Source organism: Bacillus rossius, chromosome 1 (assembly GCF_032445375.1).
Source record: "Bacillus rossius redtenbacheri isolate Brsri chromosome 1, Brsri_v3, whole genome shotgun sequence".
NCBI classification, from domain to species: Eukaryota; Metazoa; Arthropoda; class Insecta; order Phasmatodea; family Bacillidae; genus Bacillus; species Bacillus rossius.
The window spans coordinates 61164389-61187485 of NC_086330.1; positions in this window are offsets into that span (position 1 = coordinate 61164389).

Here is a 23097-nt window from a genome sequence, read left to right on the forward strand (position 1 = left end):
TACTCCGGAGATCAAGGAGGGAGACATACAAGTGCCGCCCTTACAGTCGAACCTGAGACCGTGTTTTGCGCAACATATGCTACATGTTGGGTGGGCCCATAACTACTAGAAGAAAAACAGCTCTCAGTTTTATAATGGTAATTTAACTACTTGAGGACTAATTGCCTAGTAGAAGAAATTTAAGTTGTGCAAAAAATTATAAAAAGTCATGTTATGTATATAAGTGAGAAGGAGATACAGTATTTCTGATCTTCCACGCCACAAAACATGTGGCTATCAAAATAAAGTGAATTAATATTCACTAGTTTGTTTGCCTGATAACAGCTGTTGTTTTACTTCTCGCCGTCAATGTAGCTATGCTTGTATTTTATTATTTAAGCCACTGTCTAGAGGGTGGGCCCAAAGCTACTTCAAAAACTAGGTCTCAGTCTCGGCAATTAGATTTTCTCCCCCATGCTCTGCTCTACTGAAACCGGAGGCCCTAGGTAATGCCATCAAACTTCGAATTTGACGAAAATAGGGGGGAATAGTGAATTGCAAAACTTTCAGGTTAGCTGTAGCCTACAATTTACTATTATTTAAAACATTAATTTTCTTCCTTAGGCTAGAATTATAAATTATGGAAGAAACGCAAATTCGTAAGAAGCAACAAGTAAAAAAATAACATTTTAGAAAACCCACTTATAAATTACGCAACACGCAAAAAACTAGCTCAATCATTGCTTGGTTTTCAACTTCTGGTGTTTCAGTTTACGTTTACGCATTCTGTATTTTATGTGAAGTATTCCGAAAACTTCGGAAGTAAAGAAACGTTATGTGTACAGAAAAAAAAACATTATTTTTATTTGAATTGAATGCAATGCGTTTTCACATGACTCATTAAACTTTTGCACAGTGAAAGCAAATAGTAAATTTGGATCAAACGTAGAGAATTTAATATGTTACTTAAGATTGTAGGATTTCGCAGCCATTGTCTGGAGTTGCGCTGCAACAACCTTGAAGCCAAGCAACTCCAATTTAATATGTTTTTATAATAACATTAATTCAAAAAAATATATTCGAAGAGATTTTGTTTTACAGTTTAAAAAATTGAAGCTGTAGTAATTGGGACATCTTGTAACTTTCGTGCTTTATAAACGACCATGGTTTGTTGCGTGAGATGCGTATTGCGTGCTTGCGCTATTGCGTTTCTTGCGAAGTTTGTAAACTCAGGCAGCCATTAATGCTTATTATTCAGAAATTAACCTACCTGAACGGTAGAGACGCTGCAACTTTTCAAAGAACCGCCAAATTCAGTAAACCGTGTCATTGAAGTAAAATCTGAAAGAAATCTTTGCAGGTTAATGAAAATGCAATCTTAACCCACTTACAATACACTTAAGCTGAATCGAGGCAAAGGAAAGTAATTCTCATTTTGATTAATGTCATAGTTGTTACTTAGATTTTACTTGCCTGATATAAAAGTTGGTCTTATTTACTGGAATAATAATCAGGGGAGCAGACACACATTATTAGAAGATCAGACGCATAATTATGGGGTCAGACAAAAATAATCAGATGGTTAATACCGGATACTTTACAGACCCAAGGACGTCATGCCGATAAATGATCGTCACTAACATGAGACGGGATATGACGTCGGCAAGACACAAACACCACAGCAACAGTCGTCTGGTGTGGTGCGCGGTCTCCCCGGACAGCCTGTACTGCTGCACACCTGCGGGATACGGACTCAGTGAGAAGATCAATGAGCTGTTGCGGAGATGAGTGGCCACTCTGCCTTAAGGGGCATTACTCAGCTCTGCACGAGTTGTGGCAGGCGCTGGTCCAGCTGCAATGCCTCGCGTCGTCCTAATGCTTCCCAGATGTGCAATTGGATATAACTTTCATTTTCGTGGCGTTAGACGCTGCTTATAGCTCATACTGCTGCTGAAAACACACCTTGTCCGATACCCTAAATATTTTTGTCTGATTATATAATCATATGTGACGGATCCCCTGATTATTTTTACCAGTTTATAAGATCCGCTTATAGATCAGGTAAGTAAAGTCTAAGCAAAAACTTTGCAGGTTAATCAAGTCATAACTAGTCAAGCTAACTGAAGTGTATTTTAAGTCGGTAAAAAAATCTCTTTAATGCTTAAACAAATTAATTTACAAATTGATCAAACTTTCAACTATCAAAATTGAATAATTAAAGCATGCCATTTTATAAAATTTTATAATTTTAATTTTTTTATAATTTTATTATTTTTGTGAATTATACTTCCTCAGGAAATTTTTTTAGAAACATAAAATTTTAATAAATAGATGAATGATATTTTTTGTGAATATGATTAAATCGCAAGCAATAATTCACCGCAATGAAAGCAAAAGGTCAATTCCTTATTGAAGAAATCAACGTGAGTGAGTCATTCAGTACTCGCCAGTGATGTGTAACAGCTAAACTCGGAAACGAGGAAATTCACGTGTTCTCGTGTTGATCACGTAGCAAAGAAACTTATAATACAAAAATCGGACACCAAATTTGACATAGAATTCTTTAAAATAAAGCTGAGTTAGACAAATAAAATGTTTGCTTTTCTAATACCAAAATTTCTGTATTCGAAACAAACACATACTTTCTGCGTTCGCCGCTAGAATTCGCTGCCTGACTAGCAAACTATGCTTGACACCATCAAACACATAAAGCAGTTAGGGATGAGCGAAATGGTTATTTTCTAATACTTGTTTTGGCAGTTATGGTTCTGATTGAATAACTGATTATTTAGATGGTTATCAGTTATTGGGCATGAAGGTCTGTTTTCAGCCATTCACTATTCCAATCACTATCATAAAGATTCATTTGGCACACCAATACGTTTGGTATGTCCCCTAATGTCTACGAAAGTGACTATATAAGAGTTTATGTTGCTACACGTGCATCCGCCATCTTTGTGTACATTTCCTTACATCGACTCCCGTTCCATTTTCACGAAATTACTTCTACCAAATTCCGTATACCAAGAGCTAAGATGTTTAAACATCAATAAAATATTTTTAGTTGAATCGTTAAAGGGAGAAGATAATTTCGACAGCATAGAGAATCCAATCGATATAACGGTAAACGAATCCAGTAAAACACGGAGCCACTGGCAGTTTGTCAAGATGCTCACTCTGACTTACTAATGAATGTCAGCGGTGACTTCCCCGGCGAAACGCCCAGTGCGCACGCGTATGCATCAACCTTCATGATATTGAAATATCGTACATCTCGCTTCATATTTATGTTTCAAAATGTACTAGGTTTTTTGATCCAATGTCCTGTGTAATAATTTCGATTAAACAGGGAATTCCTTCGAAATAACTTTCCAAACGTCCGCCAATACTCATACAGGTTTGTTTATTTTAGCCATTTATTTCACCCTCGTGGTAAGGCTGTATACATATCACCACTAAATAGCTTTTATTTCCTTTGCCGTTATGTTTGTTCTGCCTGTGGTCCATCAGCAACAATTAGAATCGTTATTTATTTCCCCAATTTTTATTTTCCTTTGATAGATTACAATATTATAGTTAAGAATTTTCAGTGCACGGTTTTGATTTTTTTATTATTTGCCAAATTTTTTTTTACAAACAGTCTTTGATTAGGCTATACATTTGATACGGTGCAGTAACTCAAAAAAATTTTATTAAATAAAATTCCTAATTCCTAAAATAATTCAGCGTGAAAAGTGTAAAAATTGAATACATTTATGAAAAACCTATACACGAATCTTATAATTACTATTTGGAACTCAAATATACGTTTCTAATAGTTGATTGTCTTTATTTCGTTTTTTCTGGCCTCGCTTGAAAAATCTTGAACGGATTTAATCGATATAGGTTTTTTATAAATACTTAAAATACTCTGCTATATGTCATAAGAATATTAACCTCTAAAAATTTACACAACATTTTTGAAGTATTAAAAAATAATTCATTACTATTTTGAAGATAGAAATTCTATTCTCTCTTTTATTGAATCAATTTAATGACATTTCCACTTTTTAATTTGATTGTAGGAAGCATTTTAAAATATCTACTCTGGTAAAGATAGTTTTTTTGTATAGACTATTTTAATACTGGCTGACATACATTATGTAATGTTTAAATAAAAAAACTTTTTTCTTATTCTATTAAAAATTATTTGTGTATTGTTTAGTTGCACCTTACGTTTAGTGTTTTTTTATATAAATATTAATTTCATTTAGTATTTACTACAAAAGTAACTAAAATGTTTTAGTTCACTGCATTACAAGAACTCTAAGAAAATTGTTGACGAACTTGTATTTTTGCTGGCGTAAATTAAATTAAAGAGAATTTAAAATAGTCTATTTTATGCCAACAATTACTTAAGTCACGTTCGTATTGTTCTTGAAATCTTGATTCATTTCAATTAAATGTATTGAAAAATATATGTAAGTGCTGCAGAAAGAGGTTTTGTGTTATGTGGTTGTTCGTATCAGTAACTTCTAGTTATAGTGGAAAAGTTACGTTTTATGGGCTCCGCTGCTCACAAGAAAGCAAAAATCCACACGATAAAGCAAGCGACTTCCCAATCCATGCTATTGTTTATGACTCTAGCCACATTTCAGCCGGATTTTTATTGACGGCTTAGCGGCCGCTCCATAATGCCAAGTTTTTTATCCGCCCGTGCGATTTTTCTTCGTGCGCAGCTCTGCCGTGAATACCGAGCCCCGGCATATTTATATATTTGGGGAGGGGGGAAAAAAGGGCGTTAACAAAGCCCGATGTCGGTGACCTGTAAATCGCCCCGCGTGCCGGTGGCCAGACGAGCATAAACCTGCAGTAGGATGGGGGGGAGGGGTGTTTGTGAGGAGGGATGGTTCTCCTTGCTTCGGATAAGGGCGTGGATTTATTACAAGGATGATAAACCGTCACACCTGTCCGGCAGGCTCAACTCCCCTCCCCCTTCCCCCCCATCCACGCAACTGCACCACCTTTCAGAAGCCCGGCAGCCCAGATCATATATTTATTTTTTATTTACCTTTCAGTAGCCCGGCCGGACACGACGGGGCGCCATCTGCAGCGCTGTCTGGCGGACGATCAATTAAATAAAAAAAAACATATCCACCTTTCCCTTCTCCCCTTCCAACTCCCCCCTGCTCCAGACCTCCACTGGGCGAGTGGACATTGTCTGTCCCGGGGGCAGGATTTACGGACTTCGTGAATGGCGGCAGCCATGTTTCGATACAGATCATGATGGACAGAAGGGAAGTATTGCGTGCCAAGGGTATAAAGGGGTGAAGAAGGAAAAAAAAACATAGAGCGAGTGGTTTTTTTTTAAATTGAAACTCTCACAGGCAAAAAAAACCATCGTGCGCCCAGCGTGTATGATGTAATCTTGGATCTTGTCTTTCGTTGCAACGATTAAAGAATCAAGTTCGAAAACACGACTTGCATTATAAAATATTAATTTAACAGTGAGAACATGCGTTACCTCGCTGTAACAAACTGATCAGTCACTACTCTAGAAACAAAAGCTTTCAGACCGCGGATACCAACTGAACCAAACAAATGAAAGAATAAATGAATGAATGGAAACATTAAGATAAATGCCTGGAAAAACACATCTACCAATAAGCAGTTTTTAGCTTTCGCTAGAGGCTTGTAATATTCTCATGATCATCTGTGAGTCTCGTAATAGAATCATCCGGAGGGGGAAAAAAGGTCTTTAATTTGATCTGATTCCAAGGCTCATTTACATTTCGTTCGAGTAATTTTCCTCGTGCGAGATCGGCTGCTCAAGTGACGTCTGTAAAGAATGTATTTTGGGAACAGAACAACTTTCTGCGGCCGTGGTTTGGAAAGCTTGTTCTTTCCCAGGTTTGCATCGCATCTGGTCCGTCTTTTTCTGCGCTTCTTTTCTGTTTACTAAATAATGTAAATTGAAACGCCATTAGTGCAATGTGTTTTTTATACACTCGGTTGTATTATATTTCCCAATAGAAACTCCATATTTTATTTGAAATTTGATTTTTGTATATTTGATCATAATTTTTTTTGCAAACCTTAGCATTTAATTTATACCCAAAATTATACATGACTCCGCAAAAACCTTAAGCATGCACGGCACGCAAAAATTTTATAGGGTTAAAAAAAAGTTTTTAAGTTCGATTATAAGTGCCATACTCGATATTCAAGAACGAAAGTTTCGCTCGTAATTCTAACTCGTCCCAAGGGAATGGGAGGAGGGAGCAAAGCCCCTTACCCTCATCCATAAGTGTCCATTGGCTAGATTGTATTAAAACTCTGTGGAAGCCCCCCTACAATTAAGGAGGACGAGGGCCAACACTCCAAAGCTGAAAATTGAACTTAGAATAAATTTCGCAGCCGGTATGTATTGCGGATCTTGCTAGGTTGTGGAGTGTGTCTTGTATGGCATAGTAATCATAACGTAACTTCTAACTGCACGCAGTGGACCGCGGGTCCGTCGCCTGGTTTAATGTTAATCCACAATTGGAAACTTATGCCCATTATTAAGTTAATGCTGTATTTATAAGTTTACAATAAATTTTCATAAATACGCATCAGTATGCTACAATATTTGACTTTTGCGTATTTGGATCACAAACACTATCACTTTTTTGGCCCAAAATGAGTACTGAAAGACTAGCTCGTTTTTTTTTTATTAATTGTCAATTGAAGATTCAAATCATCAATAAATTACCATAAAATACTGTATTTTAACGATTTGGATTAAATTACATCTCCAATTTACTTAGGCACGCAAGGTCATATCCCACAATAACTTTCTAAATACTCATCGCAGCTTGACAACATCGAAATCATCCGAGACAATGAGAGCTGAGAAGATGAGAAGGAAGCTTTGACGGAATGAATGGGAGGGGGGAGAAACGGGAGCGCCCCGAGAAAACCCACCTGCTCTCGGCTACGTTTGTCGCGTTTGTCATGCTGTCAGCCGAAACATGAGCCACGTTTCAAGTTGCATCTTGTGCAGCTGTCGACGGCAAAGACTGTCGGAGGTCGATTCCGAAATGTTCCGATTAGAAGAGAGATTCTGGGTTTGAGTCACGGATAAGGCATGGGTGTAAATTTGTACCGTGTGTGTGTATATATGTATATACACGCACGATTCCCATTTTTATGGTAACGCCAGAAAAATTGCGGAGCGTGTGGACCACTGCATTAAAAGTGAATCTTCACACATAGAGGGATCGGCAATTGGTAAGGTACACAAATATTTCAAACACACGTAGAAATGTGCAATTATACAAGTGTAAAGGTGATTCTTATGAAAGTGCATAAGAATGTGTGCAAGTGTTCTACCGAGGCAGTATGCGTGTGATCCAAGTATGCAAGTGCGCATGTGTGCTAAAAAGCGAACATGCCTCAAGCGCTTCTGCTGCAGCGCTTGGTAGTATAAGTGTGGTATATGAATTCTCGTTGGACTGTTACCCTCTGAGCGTGACACCTACGCTACGCTCTTAACCACCTGTTGGCCTCGAATTACCCTACCGGCCGCAAAGACGTGTTGGTGGCTCGCTGGTGGTGGTCTTGTCACACTGTCAAATTTTCGCTTCAACACCTTCCAATATGTCGAATAAAGTGTCACCACATCAGCCATGTTTGTTCAAGTTAATCACTTTAGTTTCCATCAAATATTTTGCGTATAGAACCGGTTTGAAAATACGTTTGAAGTTGGATGCAATCAGCCAATCAAAATCGCGCCTATCGAAAACGGAAATGACATCCGTTTACGTCACAACGAATCTTTAAAATCCCGAAGAACACATGCGGGTGATTAAAGAGGTTATAATATTGAAATAACTAAAATAATGATAATATGAACGTCGTACGGGATATAATTTTATGTAAAAAGGAAATTATTTTTCTAAAACTTAAAAAAATTCACTGAACATTAATTTTTATTACGTAACTATTATGAGTTAAAATGAAACATTTTAAAGTAATTTATCAATGCACATAAAGCATAAGAAATTCAAAAATTCCATCCAGAACTGTGATGCTTTATTTAATTTCAAAATAACATAAAAATTGAAAAGTTTGAGATAGCTCAGAACATAAATAAACTTTGCTGGCGTGACACATGATTTAAAAAAAAAAATTCAGTTTATCTGGCCCCAATTATGTGATGGAGAATGTTAGAAGTCATTTTGGGTCCAGTTACACCTCCATCTGTGTTGTCAAATATAGACGGAGACAAATATTTGACAGGGTGACAGGGTGGTGGCGGGTCACCACCTAGCTAAGCCCACCTGCCTGGTGTGGCACTCTTTGGGAAGGAATGCGCCTCTCAATCGGAAGGTCGCCATGACGGAGCGCCGCGCCGACAGCCGCGAGCCAACCTGTCCCCTGCGTCGCATCGACCTGTGTCGTGTTTCGAGCGCGCACACTTCTCCGTCGCCTCAAACTCTCTCAACTACGTAACAGTTATAGCTTGTAAACACACCGCGATCGATACGACTCTCAGGAACGTCGTAACTTAGAAACACACAACTGTTCTTAAAAGCTTTAAAACGTTCTTTGAACGGTTCTTGCAACAGGGAAGATTAGTTTTAAAACAAATTTATGAACTCTGTGCTTTCTAGGTGTTCAACACATACAATTGGCTTATTGTCTCCGCGTGATACGTATTTATCTTTGCGTGTCCTTCTGTTGTTTTTTTTTCTTTATGACATAAGATGTAAACCAGTTACGGGGTATATCCATAAAAGTGTTTTGAATTATAGTTTTGAAACTACCACGCGCTAGAAACACAATAACTGAACTTTTACAAATTTATAGCATGTGCGTTTCTTAGTTGCTTGTCTCGGTGTTTTCCAAGGCGTTCGGGTAAGAGTTAGCGAATAAGCACTGCTTTGTTGGGAAACAACCGTAACCTAACTCGCGAGCCGTATTACAGAATTTGTCCAAACCGAATACCAGTAAGGAAACAAAACGGAAACCGTTTAAATAAACTGTGCCCTGCGCGAGGCTATATAAACTGGTCTCAGCGCATTCTGGCGGTCATTTCGCAACCATTGATACAATAATTGTTACGGCAAAAAAAAAATACTAGAGATAGCAGCATAATCGTACAACAATGGAACCGCCTTGCTAATTTTCTCAAGTACTTTCTAATTTGCGATTATTTCTTGTTATGACCATCAAAGTGTACAAAATTATTCCAAGATAGTTTAGCTACCATAAAGTTTAATTTGGCAGACCAATACTCTTGGTACGTATCCCAATGATCACAAAAGAGACTATATACAAATTAGTGACGCCAGACGCGAGTCCGCCATCTGGACGATTTCAACGAAGAAGTGAGCTCTGCGCATGCGCGGAAGTTTGGGAGGGTACATTCAACACCTACACCATTATTTTCGTTTCTTGGAATTGCCATCCCCACGCATAGTGTTCGAGAAAGGTTAGATCACTCGTCCCACGCCAAGGCGATTCGGGACATTTCGCGCTGAACGGGACCTCGAAGAACTGCCACGTCCAAGTGAAGTGAGGTTCCCAGACTCTTGCCTCAGGCAATTTCCCCCGAGTTCTCCCGGTTTTCCTCCGTTTCATCCAACTTTCTTTTCCTGTCTCAACGGTGTATTTGGCAAGCTATCAGATGTAGGCTATTCAAGTACATTTAAACAAACATTCACAAGGTGCAGAATTGACTATAAGATGTCTTCCTGCAAAATATACAGTTTACACTTTTTCCATTTTCTTTAACACAACAATTTGCCAGTCTCTAAAGTTTAATTAATGTTAGTAAAAATCAGATACGAATAATTAACTGCGCACAAATTTATGTTTAAAATACGCAACAGTTTTAAGACATTAAGTTATGAATTTAAAAAGCTTATTCCCGGCCGAAGTGCTGTTAATATCTTTGCTTAAGGGGGTGCCTCTCATTTCAGGTCATTTTTATATTTCTATTAATCACTGATAAACTTTTAGACTTTTTCAATTGTTAAACTTGCACGAAATTAAAAATATATACAGCCAATACTTTTGCATAATTAGCTTCCAAAGTTTCATTTTTAACGTTTTTGGGTTGTACAAATAAGGATAATTTAATTTATTACAGAACTGAAACTTTTTAGGTTTAACTGCAATGCCACTGGCTACTTCATGATATGGTTTGCATTTCTATCACAAAAACCTATTTCATGTTTCTTGGCTGTCAAAATCGTAACCTATTTGAGAATTTTGAAATGCCAGGTAAAATTAATTAATATTTTCTGAAAGAAATTCTAACCATTTCTTGAAGTAGGCAGTGGCATTGCAGTTAAACCTAAAAGGTTTCAGTTCTGCGATAAATAAAATTCTCCTTATTTGTACAACCCAAAAACGTTAAAAATGTAACTTTGGCAGCTGATCATGCAAAACGTATGCGATGTATATATTTTTCATTTCGTGAAAGTTAAACAATTGAAAAAGTCTACAAATATATCTGTATTTACGGTAAATATAAAATCTTGACCTGAAATGGGAGGCACTCCCTTAACAGCATGTCTTTCATAGTGGCATTTTTACGATTTTTTTCTAGAGAGTTAGTTTCAAGCACCAGTACATACGATTTGTTTTGCTAACCAGATTGACTTGAACTTCAGAACAGACACGCCACTGCACGGACTAATACCTCCGCGTATCGACAGAGGGAGCAGGAATACAGGTAGCGTGAAAAAGGGGTCGGGATTGTGTGCGGGTGTGTGTGTGTGTGTGTGTTGGTGTGGCGGGACCCTGGAGGAGGGGAGAGGAGGGTAAGGGAGTCGCGCAGCTGCGGAATCGGGAAGCCGTAAATCGCGCGCGCGAAAATAAACAAGCGCCCCGCTGGACGGACCAGCGTGCGGACAATTTGTTGTTGCAGCGCGCCGCCATAACTCGCGCGGAGGTAAAGACCGTGCGAGGGACTACGCGCGGGGAGGGCAGTGTCCGGCGGAAGCCGAGAGGCTTCGGGAGCCGGGATCCGGGACGGTGATGCTTCCTGGCGGCGGTCGCGGCTTGTTTAGTGCGGCGCGGTTTTTAATTAACGAACCGTTAAAAAAAAAACCTAAACAAACTTTACCTGAAATGGATTTATACATCAATTTTTTTTTACACTGCGAAATGACCTCAGATTGTAAAACAAATCTAAAAACCTTGCATTCTAAAGCTTTCAAGCCTGCGCTTTCGTTTTAAACTTAAAATCTTTTTAAATGCGTTCTGAAAAAAATTATATTTTACTTAACACTTATGCAGTAAAAGGATATCTGTAGTGACAAAATATAAAGAAATTACATTGGTGAACTTTATGATAGGATCTTTTTTTTATAAAGCTGAGCGTGATTCGTTTTAAGGGTACCAAAGTTTATGTTTTTCAACTACAGAAAAAAGTGAAACCTGAGAAAATAAATATTAAAACGGTAAGGGTGATTATAAGCAATTCCAGAATTCCTTCTTGTAATTTAAAGATAGACTACCCTGCAACTAGGAGAACTATACGTCATTGCTTTGCTTTTTTTTAGACATAGTCTATAACAAAATGAATGTGTGATGGTCGCAGAACCGCATGAAGACCAAACTTTACTTCACTTTATGCTCACCCAGAGCACGCCTAAGGTTCGTTCTAAAATGCCACGGAAACGAACACGTATCACACGTGAACCATACGTAAACCACGGAACGAAGTATCTTCAATAGCATGCATGCAGACATGAAAGCGTTCGGATTAGCTGGACAATGCCCAACTCATCCGTTCACATTGTTCCGTGCGACCTATGAATACCAAGTACTATTTAGCCGCGGTGGCAGTCATGCTTGTTTGCGTTTTAAATAGGTAAAAGTCGTTCTAAGTGCAATAATTTATTGCGTTCTTTATAACTTACTACAGATATATGTTACCCGACCATGTTATGTTCTCGTATCACAAATTTTTTTCTTAAAGATAACTATGATAGTCTATGTAAAACCTAATAGATACGCAGAAATCCCTGGACTTACTCATGTTTGCTTCAATTGTTTTGCGTTAATACAGGATAAAATTAATGTCCAGAAGAACATACATTTTTAAAATAATTCCCGCAATGGAGAATATAAATTAAAAATCATTTAAATAACGTATGTCGATGCCGGTTTACACTTGTTAGCATAGAAAAACCTCAAGACTAAACAACAAAGATGAATTCATTAACACACGGATAGCAAGCTAATACCAGCTGATTTTAAGTATTAAGTGGCTAGACAGGAAAAGATAATTCATGGGAAGAATTTCAGTCAAAATATAATTACAACACAAACGAAAACCGTAGGCTGACAACGACGATACAGATGCAACAAGACACGTAAATACAGGAAAACAATAGCCGTATCCAACACACCGATGCACAGACGAACCCAGCAATGAAACTAAACAGACAATGTGGAAAACACACGGACTTACACAGAGGGCTGTCTAAGGACAAAACAGTCGCGAAGTTTCGGGAACTGACATCTGCTGCCATCATTAGACACAAAAGACTGATAAGTCCAACGGTTGTCCAGAAGAAGAGTTGGATGGGTTGTAAATAACGCCATTATTGGACCTTGCGATCCGTATTATTTATTTTCATCAGCCTCTGGACTTTTCTGTGTAGCCAAGGACGCATGCGTCACTCCCCAGAGTCGAGCAGGCGGCTTGTGACGGCGAAGGGGCTATGTTGTAATTCCGCCGAAGAGGTGCTGGCTTACCTGTAATTCGGCGAGCTTACCTCCGGTGTTGGGAGCGTTGTTTTCGTTGGCCGGAGGTTGTTTGTTGACCCTCGGCGAGTGCTTTGACGGGAGAGGCTGGGCCGTGGTGCCTCTGCAGCCATGCACACACACTGGTTCTGGGTCCGTCAAAGTGCCCCAGCCCCCGGCACGGCAAACTGTTGTCTGCTGTGTCCAACTCTTCGTCCAGACTATCCCCTGTCTCCTGCACTCTCCTGCGCTATTGATGCGTGCAAATCGCATCCCCGCATGTCCGTGTCTATGCAGGTTTTACCTGAGCTCAAGTTAGCGTAGTTTGAATATTGATTTTAAGGTAGAGGAGTTTAGTCATGGCTTCAATCCCCTCCTAGCACACGATGCATGCAACCCTCTCCCGGCATGGCTAATGCCAGCACGATTAGGCGTATAGGCTTCGGCCTGAGATGCACCTTGGTCCCTCCGTAACCCGGATCATCCTACAAATTTACTTAGTTTTAGTTATATTATGAAAAAAAAAAAAAAACCTTGGTTCAAAACCAACCCATTCGATTGATTGGAATTTTTGAGAGAAAAAAAAACTATTGTATTATTTTATCCAATCCTTCATTGGTCTCGCATTACAGTGCGCGGGTATTTGGCTCACATTCTTTTCTTTTTTTCTTTCTTCCAATATTATTTCTGAATAAATAAAATTAAACTTAATGGTTACTTTGTTGTTAATTCTTTTTTTTTTGTGTACTGGAAACATTTTGTTATTAGATTTTCATAGACACAAGTGTTTGAGTCAACAGAGTGAAATTAAAGAACAACAAAAAACTTTAAATTTGAAATTTGTCAGTGAAATACAAGATGGTTAGGTAGATAAAATTATAAAACAAGTGCACTCATTATTTTTTAATTTGGGCGCTGATACATATTTCAGCACAATGACAGCTACGAGTAATTATTACGCTTAACCAAATGATACTTCCTAAAAAAAACGAACGAAAGCTGCACTACAAATTTTATTTCTGTTTATTTTCTAGTTATTTTTGTTTTATTATGTTGGTTCTCTGTTATTTAAGATGTTCACTACACGCCTAATTCCAAAAGCTTTATAAAAGAATAGTTTTTATTTACAAATGTTTGAGAGGAGGAAGATGTAGTTTTGAAAGATAATTTTCTTATTTAGACTATTTAAATTGAAAGAAAATTGGCGGTAAAACTATTTTATGTAAAATGTGTAAAGCATGGTAGAAGGTATGGGGATTTTTTCTTCATTTTTCTTCCTTAGAACGAAAAAATAAACAAAAAAAAATATTTATCTTTAAGCGGACCATATTTAACACAAATAAAAAGGACATTCAAATAGTCAAGTGTTCCAAAAGATCAACTTTAAGAGCAGGCCTAATTAATAGCTTTCAACGTATCGCAAGACAGTAATGTATGGTAGCAACCAATCACACGATATTGAATTGATTCAGCTGGGATAATTGGGTGAGGTAATTAATCCGATCGTCGTGTCTGGTGGCCGAGCTGGATTGTCCCCCTCCCCCTCTATCCATTAAACCTTCAGTCACCCGAACAAGCATTGTGCCGCCCGGGTCAAGTTTAGGGCAGCGATAGCTGGCTCTTGTCACAGGACTGGTTGTGATAGTCGAGTTCAGAGCTGTGAGTGTTTGTGCGTCCCGGACATGAAGAAGTAAAATTTAATAATTAACGTTTAATATAAAATGTTACCGTTATCTAGCATCCCTACTAATATTATAAATGCTAAAGTGTGTTTGTCTGCTTGTCCTTTAACACAGCAACGGAGCGACGGATCGACATGATATTTTGCATATAGATAGTTTATGGATGTGAGAGGGATATAGACTACATATAATAATGAAATTCTATCCCTAAGGGAGTTTTATAATAAAAAATCATAGGTGGTAGGTCATAGACACACAAACAGTAAGTTTGTGTCATTTATCTATGTCCGCCACACGATCATATAGTAAGGACATAAATTTTCAATCCTTCTCCTTGGCATGTCCTACAGAATTGAAACTTGGTAGTGTAGTGATGTTCCTTATATTATGAAGTGTTTAGCCCGTGAAACGCCGGGTAATTAAGCTAGTAATATATGAAACAAGAATATTATATCATCATTATTTTTTTTGTTAATTACTGTTAAAACAACAAAATACACGTTATTTATAGTGTTATGTATTGTAATTGCCAAATTATTAATTTTAGCGAGAAACGTCTTCAAACATCATACCGAAAAATACGAGTACCTGGATAAAAATTTGGGTCGTAAAAAAGGGCTATGTATATCGTCTCGTCTTAATATATACTTAACTATTAGCTTCGGAGAATTAAGTGATGTGCAGTTTCTTAGCATAAACAGTCATATCTTTAATGCGACCTTTTGCGTTTGCGTCGCGGCCGAGCTGGATTTGTCTTTCTTGCGAGTGGGGGGAGGAGGGAGGGAGAAGCATCTAGCGCTCTCGGTTCTTTGTGCTCGGTGTAAGGTGCGAAATTCCAGTTGGCCAATTTTGACGACCTTTCGCGAGAGTAAAGTACTTCCAAATAGCAATCTACCCTGTAAAGGAGAAACCCCAAACCTCAATAGCTCTCTAGAAATAGCCGATCGAAAAGTGAGGCACAGCTTATATTCCTCGTAACGTTGCACTCACAATCGCTAAGGCAGTTTGGGCTGCATGACGTAAATCTATAACATTGATTACTAGGGTTCGATACCAGATTCCATATTTTATATTTATTTTTTATAGATTTTTCATAGATAATTTTAAATGTCATTTTATATTTTTATGTGTGTATCTATATATTAACTTTATACTATTTTCCAAATAAATTGTTACAAATAATACAAACACGGTTTTAATTGCAATGAAGTGATACGAACATATTTCACTGTTGCCTTTATATTTTGATAAAAAATTTATGTAGAATTTGTGTACTTGTTTCTCCACGCGAATAATTAAAATTGTTTTAAATTTAATAAACATTATTACATTACTTTTTTAATCGTGTTTTCTTTAGATGGCTTGTTGAAGACTTTTTTTTCCTTTACCCATGATATCCCCTTTACATCCCTGAAAAAAACCAATTTCAGTGGAAAAAAAAGCTACAGAGATTCTCATACTACTTTTATTGTTCCTGGGGGTACAATTTCCATGTTTTGAAAGTGTCTTGGAATCTGGGTGACACTCGGGTAAATAAAATTTCCTCCATTCACATAAAAAAATAATGGTATGCAGACTAAATAGTTTTAAACTAAAATTGAAAACCTATATACTTTAATTTTTTTCCCAAGCTTGCGACAATACAGTTTTAAGCCAAACTTACCTACTGCAATTCTGTGGCACGATTATACAATTGAAACTTACAGTAAGCTTAATTTGAGTTTGTTAGATAATATAAACTTGTTAAAAGAGTTTAATCTATTTCGCTCTAAAAAAGTGACCGTAAGAAAAAAATCCCTTTTGGCACAGACTACAGGCTTAGGTAAAGTACTTAGTTCTTCTTGAAATATTTTGGAAAACTTTTATAAACGTCTGGAAGATTTTAATGTTCTACAATATTACAAAGTATCGAATCAACATTTTTTTCATTTTCCATGCAGCCTATTTTTAAATGCTTTAACTAAATGCATCCAGCATTGAATATCTTAGAACGAATTTCATATTATGACAACTAAGGTAGTTATTAAATTGTTTTTGACATTATAACACTATTTCTCATCCCTTGCACTAATAACATGGTCACATAAAAAATTTGCTTTGCACCAAGGTTTAAGATAATATTAAGATAGTTTGAAATAAAATCTAAAAAATTTAATATTAAGCAAGTTTTCAATTTTTTTAAAATTTCAACATCTCTTTTTGCGGTAATAATTACTTTCATAAAAAAATGTGCCAATCAAAGTTTTAGATAAAATTTAGGATTCATACAATAAATTATAAAGGGTTTGTCAGTATATCTATTAAAAGTTATATATATATATATATATATATATAGACACACTTTCAAACCTTGTTATTTCTATCACTTGCAGTAATGATTATTTGTATAACATTTTAAAAAATAAAACTTAAAAAATATTTCGAGGGTTAAACAAAAATAAGAAAGTCAATAGTGTAAATGGTAGGGAATTTTATTTATTTTCTTATTCAAAAATCCAGGTTTTTTTTGGACCCCTTGAATTAAGATTTGTATTTAAAAAATTGATTCAGACAAAAGTTTTAGATACATTGTATTTGTAGTGTTTACCAACAATTTGAATTGATTTGATAGTGTGCCTGCTAAGGGAGTTTGACTTTTTTTATAATTCACCCTCAGTTTATGCCACCCATTGCAGCAATGGTAGGTAGTATAAAATGACTTAAGACGAAAGTTGTAGCTAATAATTTATGGCCTTACAGTAAATTGGAACGAAACTTATAAGTACATGGTACGGAAATTATGAATTTTTTTAAATTCTATACCTGTTTTATTTAAAATCCTGTAGTAATGGCTCACCTTATCTAAAAAGGTTTTAAACAAAGGTATTGTATAAAAATTACTAGATTTACAGAAAGATTTAATGCTGTTATTACTAAGTTATGAATTTATTTTTCTATTTTAACACCTCTATATCCACCCTTTGAAACAATGGTTGTTTGTATCAAAAATTGTTTTAGACGGAAGTTTTAGATAACAATTATAATGTTTATAACAATTTCAACGGATTTGTTGACGTGCCTACGAAGGGAGTTATGAATTTTTTTTATTCTCCAGCCCTTTTTTGTTTCATCCCTTTCAGTTATGGTTGGTCGTATAAAAAACGCATTTAGACGTAGGGTTTTTGGTATTACTCCTAAGATATATAAAACGTTCAAACGGATGTGATATTCGTCATATTATATTATATATATATACCTATTGATTTTTCTGTTTCTCAAAATAACTTTCCCATTTAGACCCATTTATTCGGATATTGTCCATTAACGAACTGGACCGCGATTTTCCATGTTTATATTTTATGTATCAGTTTAGAAGTGATTTGTGAAAAATTACGGCAATTAGGTATCGTGTCTATAAAATATTATATATATAATTAAATATAATTATACTTATAATATATATATACTTTTAAATATATATAATTTTGGGTTCACAATGGTTTTGTGGTCTATGGACTAAGAAAAAAATACATATAATTTTTTTTAATTTTTCCGGTAGTTGCAACGTGGTAACGGCTACTATTAGTAGTATTTATTCGAAAAATACCTTAAAAAAAATTATATATTTGAGGGATGTGATGGGCTTTGTAACACTCATTTGGAAAAAATTATCTCACTCAAAATGAAGTTAAGAAAAATCATCATATTTGTATGTTTTAATGTACATGCTAAATAACGAAATAATAATTATAAACAAATTTATTTATATCAATAGTATTACTATTATCACCTCATAATTTTTTTTAGTATGTTTAACAATTCTAGCAGGAACAGGTAGATACCTGAATAAAACATTGTGGGCACGCGGATTACATAAATGTTTTGGTTGTCACGTCGAAAATAATCCAAATGTAAACAAGGTATATATGTTTTTAATTGTATTCTATTAATAACTAATTAAAATATAGTTTTGTAGCTCTTAATCGAACTCTGCAATCATGTTTTGTCCACAAATTTTAGTTAATATACCACACCATTACTGTAACAAATTAGTGAACTATGTAATTTACATTGATTTTAAATAAGTATGTATGATCTGCATACTAAATATTTTTAAAACGATTTGTGACCACAAATTTAATATGAACTCAGCGTTTCAATCCTGAATCAAACTGAAGGGCATAATTTCAACTGATGTAATCAGCAACACATGCGTTTGTTTATTATTATTACAATAACTGACCCTTGCTTTAGTTACAATTGTAAAGGTGTAATTAAACGCAGTGAATATTTATATGCACTATAAAGAAATTTCGAGCATTAAATGCGTTGAAACGGTTTCGTACGTATGTTTGGCAGTTTTGTTGGCAAATAATCCATTCTGCGTGGGGATCCACAAATATGTCTACAGCGCATCTTTCGTATGCTGTCTATCTGATCATCAGTTTATGGTTGCGACGGGCCATGGTGATTCTGCATAACTCATGGTGTTACGAACTGTCAGAAGACGGCATGCTGTGTCGTAGTTGAAGTCACTTTCTACCTCACCAGCACCGTATCCTTACTTCCTTAGTAATATTATAAATTTTAAAGTGTGTTTGTTTGTCCTTCTTTCGCGCAGCAAAGGAGCAACAAATGACATGATATTTTTGCATAGAGTTAGTTTATATGCCGGAGAGTGACATAGGCTACTTTTCATCCCAGAAAAATTGCTTCGTTCCTGCGGAATAGGTCTGGAGCGTGAAGATTTATTTGTATCCATGGTTACGGACTTTTGCATTGTTGATACCTTCTGTGACTCCATGGCAACGGCCATTACATCGGTTGCTTGTAGTTTGGGTAGGATTTGTCAATTAGTTGTTAGTATTTCTACTCAAATTGGACTCTTTTTTTACTGTTTTTGATAAGTATTTTAATGTCTCGCAAATTTAAAACAAGTCTTTCGAGGGTGTCATCCCAAGCGCAAGCAAAGAGTCCATAGAAGATACTGAACTGAGAAGACCAGATCAAGCCCAACGTCTCACTCGAGGCTTGGGAATGGCGTACCCACGAGGAGGGGCATGTGTAATGCTCTGCGTGTGTTCTGCCTGTAGACTGCCGTAGCAAAGCACGGGTACTTTAAGTTATGAGGATCTCTCCTCCTTATTGATAACCCAGCCTTCATCTAATATATAAAATTCTCGTGTCACAGTTTTCGTTGCCATACTCCTCCGAAACGGCTTGACCGATTTTGATGAAATTTTTTGTGCTTATCCGGTATCTATGAGAATCGGCCAACATCTATTTTTCATCCCCCTAAATGTTAGGGGTAGTCCACCCCTAATTTTTTTTTTAATTTTTTAGACAAAATTTTTAATTTTTGGTAGGAAATCACCATGGCAACGGCTGTTGCTTTGTTGATGCTTCATTCGTTTCTATGGCAACGACTATTTCATTGATAGTGCAGTCCTCATCACCGTTGAAATTTTGCGGGTACTTTAAATATCAAAAATTGCCCCTTTTTTTTTTTTCAAGTATATATATTTTACAGACTTGAAACTTGAAACTTCACAGTAATGTTCCTTATGTTACGCAGGATGACATTTTCCGAAAATTAGATCTAATGGGTGGTTAAAACCAGGCAACAGTGGGTACTTTGTCTGCATGAGAACAGGATTTTGCATTGTTCATGCCTTCTGCTTCTCCATGGCAACGGGCATCGCGCGGCAGTGGCGTACCCACAAGGAGGGGCATGTATAATGAGCGGCGCAAGAGTGATCTGCCTGTAGACTGCCGTAGCGAAGTACGGGTACATCAGTTGTACGATGCGTGCACGAGTCGGGAAACCATCGGTGCTATTCATTTTCTCTCCGGTACATTATACAGCATTGTAATAAATTTTCACTGAATTTTTTTTATTTACCATTACTGTAAATGGGAGATGTGGCTTAATTTTTTTCCTTTATTATAGTCGTGCGAAGCCGGGTCGGGCAGCTAGTCTTATATATAAAATTCTCGTGTCACAGTTTTCGTTGCCATACTCCTCCGAAACGGCTTGACCGATTTTGATGAAATTTTTTGTGCTTATCCGGTATCTATGAGAATCGGCCAACATCTATTTTTCATCCCCCTAAATGTTGCACTAAATTTTTTTTTTATTTTTTAGACAAAATTTTTAATTTCTATTTTTGGTAGGAAATCACCATGGCAACGGCTGTTGCTTTGTTGATGCTTCATTAGTCTCCATGGCAACGACTATTTCATTGTTAGTGTAGTCCTCATCACAGTTGAAATTTTGCGGGAAATTTAAATATAAAAAATGCTCTTTTTTCTTCCTTCAAGTATATGGTATATCCTACAGACTTGAAACTTCACAGTAATGTTCCTTATGTTACGCAGGATGACCTTTTTCGAAAATCAGCTCCCAAGGGTGGTTAAACCCGTGCAACAGTGGTTACTTCGTCTCCATGGCAACGGGCATGGCTTTGATTTTTTTTTCATTCGAGGCGCGGCAGTGGCGTACCCACAAGGAGGGGCATATAAAATGAGCGGCGCAAGAGTGTTCTGCCTGTAGACTGCCGTAGCGAAGTACGGGTACATCAGTTTTATGTTGCGTGCACGAGTCGGGAAACCATCGGTACATTATACAGCATTGTAATAAATGTTCACGGAATTTTTTATTATTTACCATTACTGTAAATGGGAGATGTGGCATAATTTTTTTTCCATTAGTATAGCCGTGCGAAGCCGGGTCGGTCAGCTAGTATCCTATAAGGATTACCAGGCTGGTGCCCCCATGGGCATGGATGCGGATACGCCGCATACGCAACCAGGAAGAGCGTTAGAGCTTTTAGCTATACACAGAGAGAGGCTGAGGCTACTTTAACTAGTAATTGATAAGTATGGGCAATAATTCCCGTCGCAGAACAGAGTGACTTCGACAAACACTGGGTGTCCCGCAGACCATCCTGCTGGGCGAACAAAGGCTGCACGCAGTTTTCCACGCAGTGACGCGCGCATGGCCGCCCCGTGGACAGTTCAGTTGGGTTCACAGTCAAAAAGCATAAGCGAGCGCATAGCAGGGCAAGCACACGACTGTGCACACGACTTGTGCGAAATCGATTCACAATTGAAAACTTACCGTTAATTTCATCCAAAGAAATTTCGCGTTGTATCCATATGTTGAAAGTGTTAGTGAGTGATTATATTAACTACCAAATGATTATCCCGTGACATCTGATCAGCTATTTGTGAGCACAGTTTTTCAACATATAAATAAATATGGGTTAATAAAATTTTTTAGTTAACTTTTCTAACCACAGATAATTTTTTTTTATTTACAATTTTTGCTAGTGCTTTATTATAAGTAATGGCATTAATTAATTTCTAAAGCAGGAATTACACCTGAGCACTGGACATCTGAGTCTGTCTGGGTCGCGTCACCTCGGGGCAAGCTCTGTGGTTGCAGAAGCCGCCGAGCGCTGCCGTCGTGGCTTCAGGGCTGCCAACCTGTCACTGCCACTCGCACGAGGAGATGCGAGGAGTATACACATGTCTGCGCCGCGGTGGGAGGGGAATAGCAAGGGGTGAGGATAGTGACACCTAAATTTACGTAAAATATGTGGTGCTTACATTTGTATGACATGGTCTTTCTTCACTGTTGTTACATTATTTTATTTCAGGCTATATAAAAATAATTTTTGATTATACGAATTGGTCCACTTTAACTTAGGAAATTCATTAATCAAGGTCATTAATCTTAGCAGGTAAATACAGCTTATATAGACACAAACCAAATGATCACAATTTTGGTAAGTGAATAGTAGAAATAATAATTTATAAAATAAACCGAGTTGATTCACATCAGACTGATGATTCTCTCTCTCTCTCTCTCTCTCGCTCTCTCTCTCTCTCTCTCTCTCGCTCTCTCTCTCTCTCTCTCTCTCTCTCTCGCTCTCTCACATGGTTGTGAGAGATTTAGCCAACTACCTGTACACAACACTCTCATCACCACTACCTGTTCAAAGGCAATCGATGGCTGGTATTGCTAATGCGTCACAGTCTTGTGACTAGGCCTATAGTCGGTTATTCGATTCTAGCTACACTTCCACAAACCCAAAATATTATTCAATTTATGAGTACCCAATCAATCTACTATTAATTTTTTTCAATAAATTGTGGATCAACAGATGAATTTAATTTCAAAAAATTAAATACATTTTATAAGACTTTTAAATAACATTCTAAAATCAAAATTTTAATCAAAGGAAATCTAATCAGGGTGCAGATCATTCATTAACTGTGCATTTCGTGTCTTTCGGACATACGCAGTATTTGAAACTATCCTAATTACGATGGCTCATACATATGACGAGACCAGTCACAGCTGGTGAACGCTGTAGCCATGTGTTTGTTTCCTAGCTCTCGTAACACTCTGGGGAACGTATTTGTGCGTTTGAGTAAACGTGTTACTTATGGAACTATTACCTTGCTGCTTGCTACGATTGGTAGTTCTGCTTTCAATACCAGCAACCCTAATCACACGACTCTGCGGTGGCAACTGTTTCCTGCCTAATGCGGCAAGAGTTTGCAGTTGCGAGTGAAATGTATTACGGTTTGCAACACTTAAAACAGTCGCAACTGACAGCGGCTTTTCGTTTCATTGTAAGACATTTCGGGGTCTTTTTTTTTTCTTTATCCAAGTTTATAATCACTTTTTTGAATACGGACTGAACAAAAGTTTTTTTTTCCT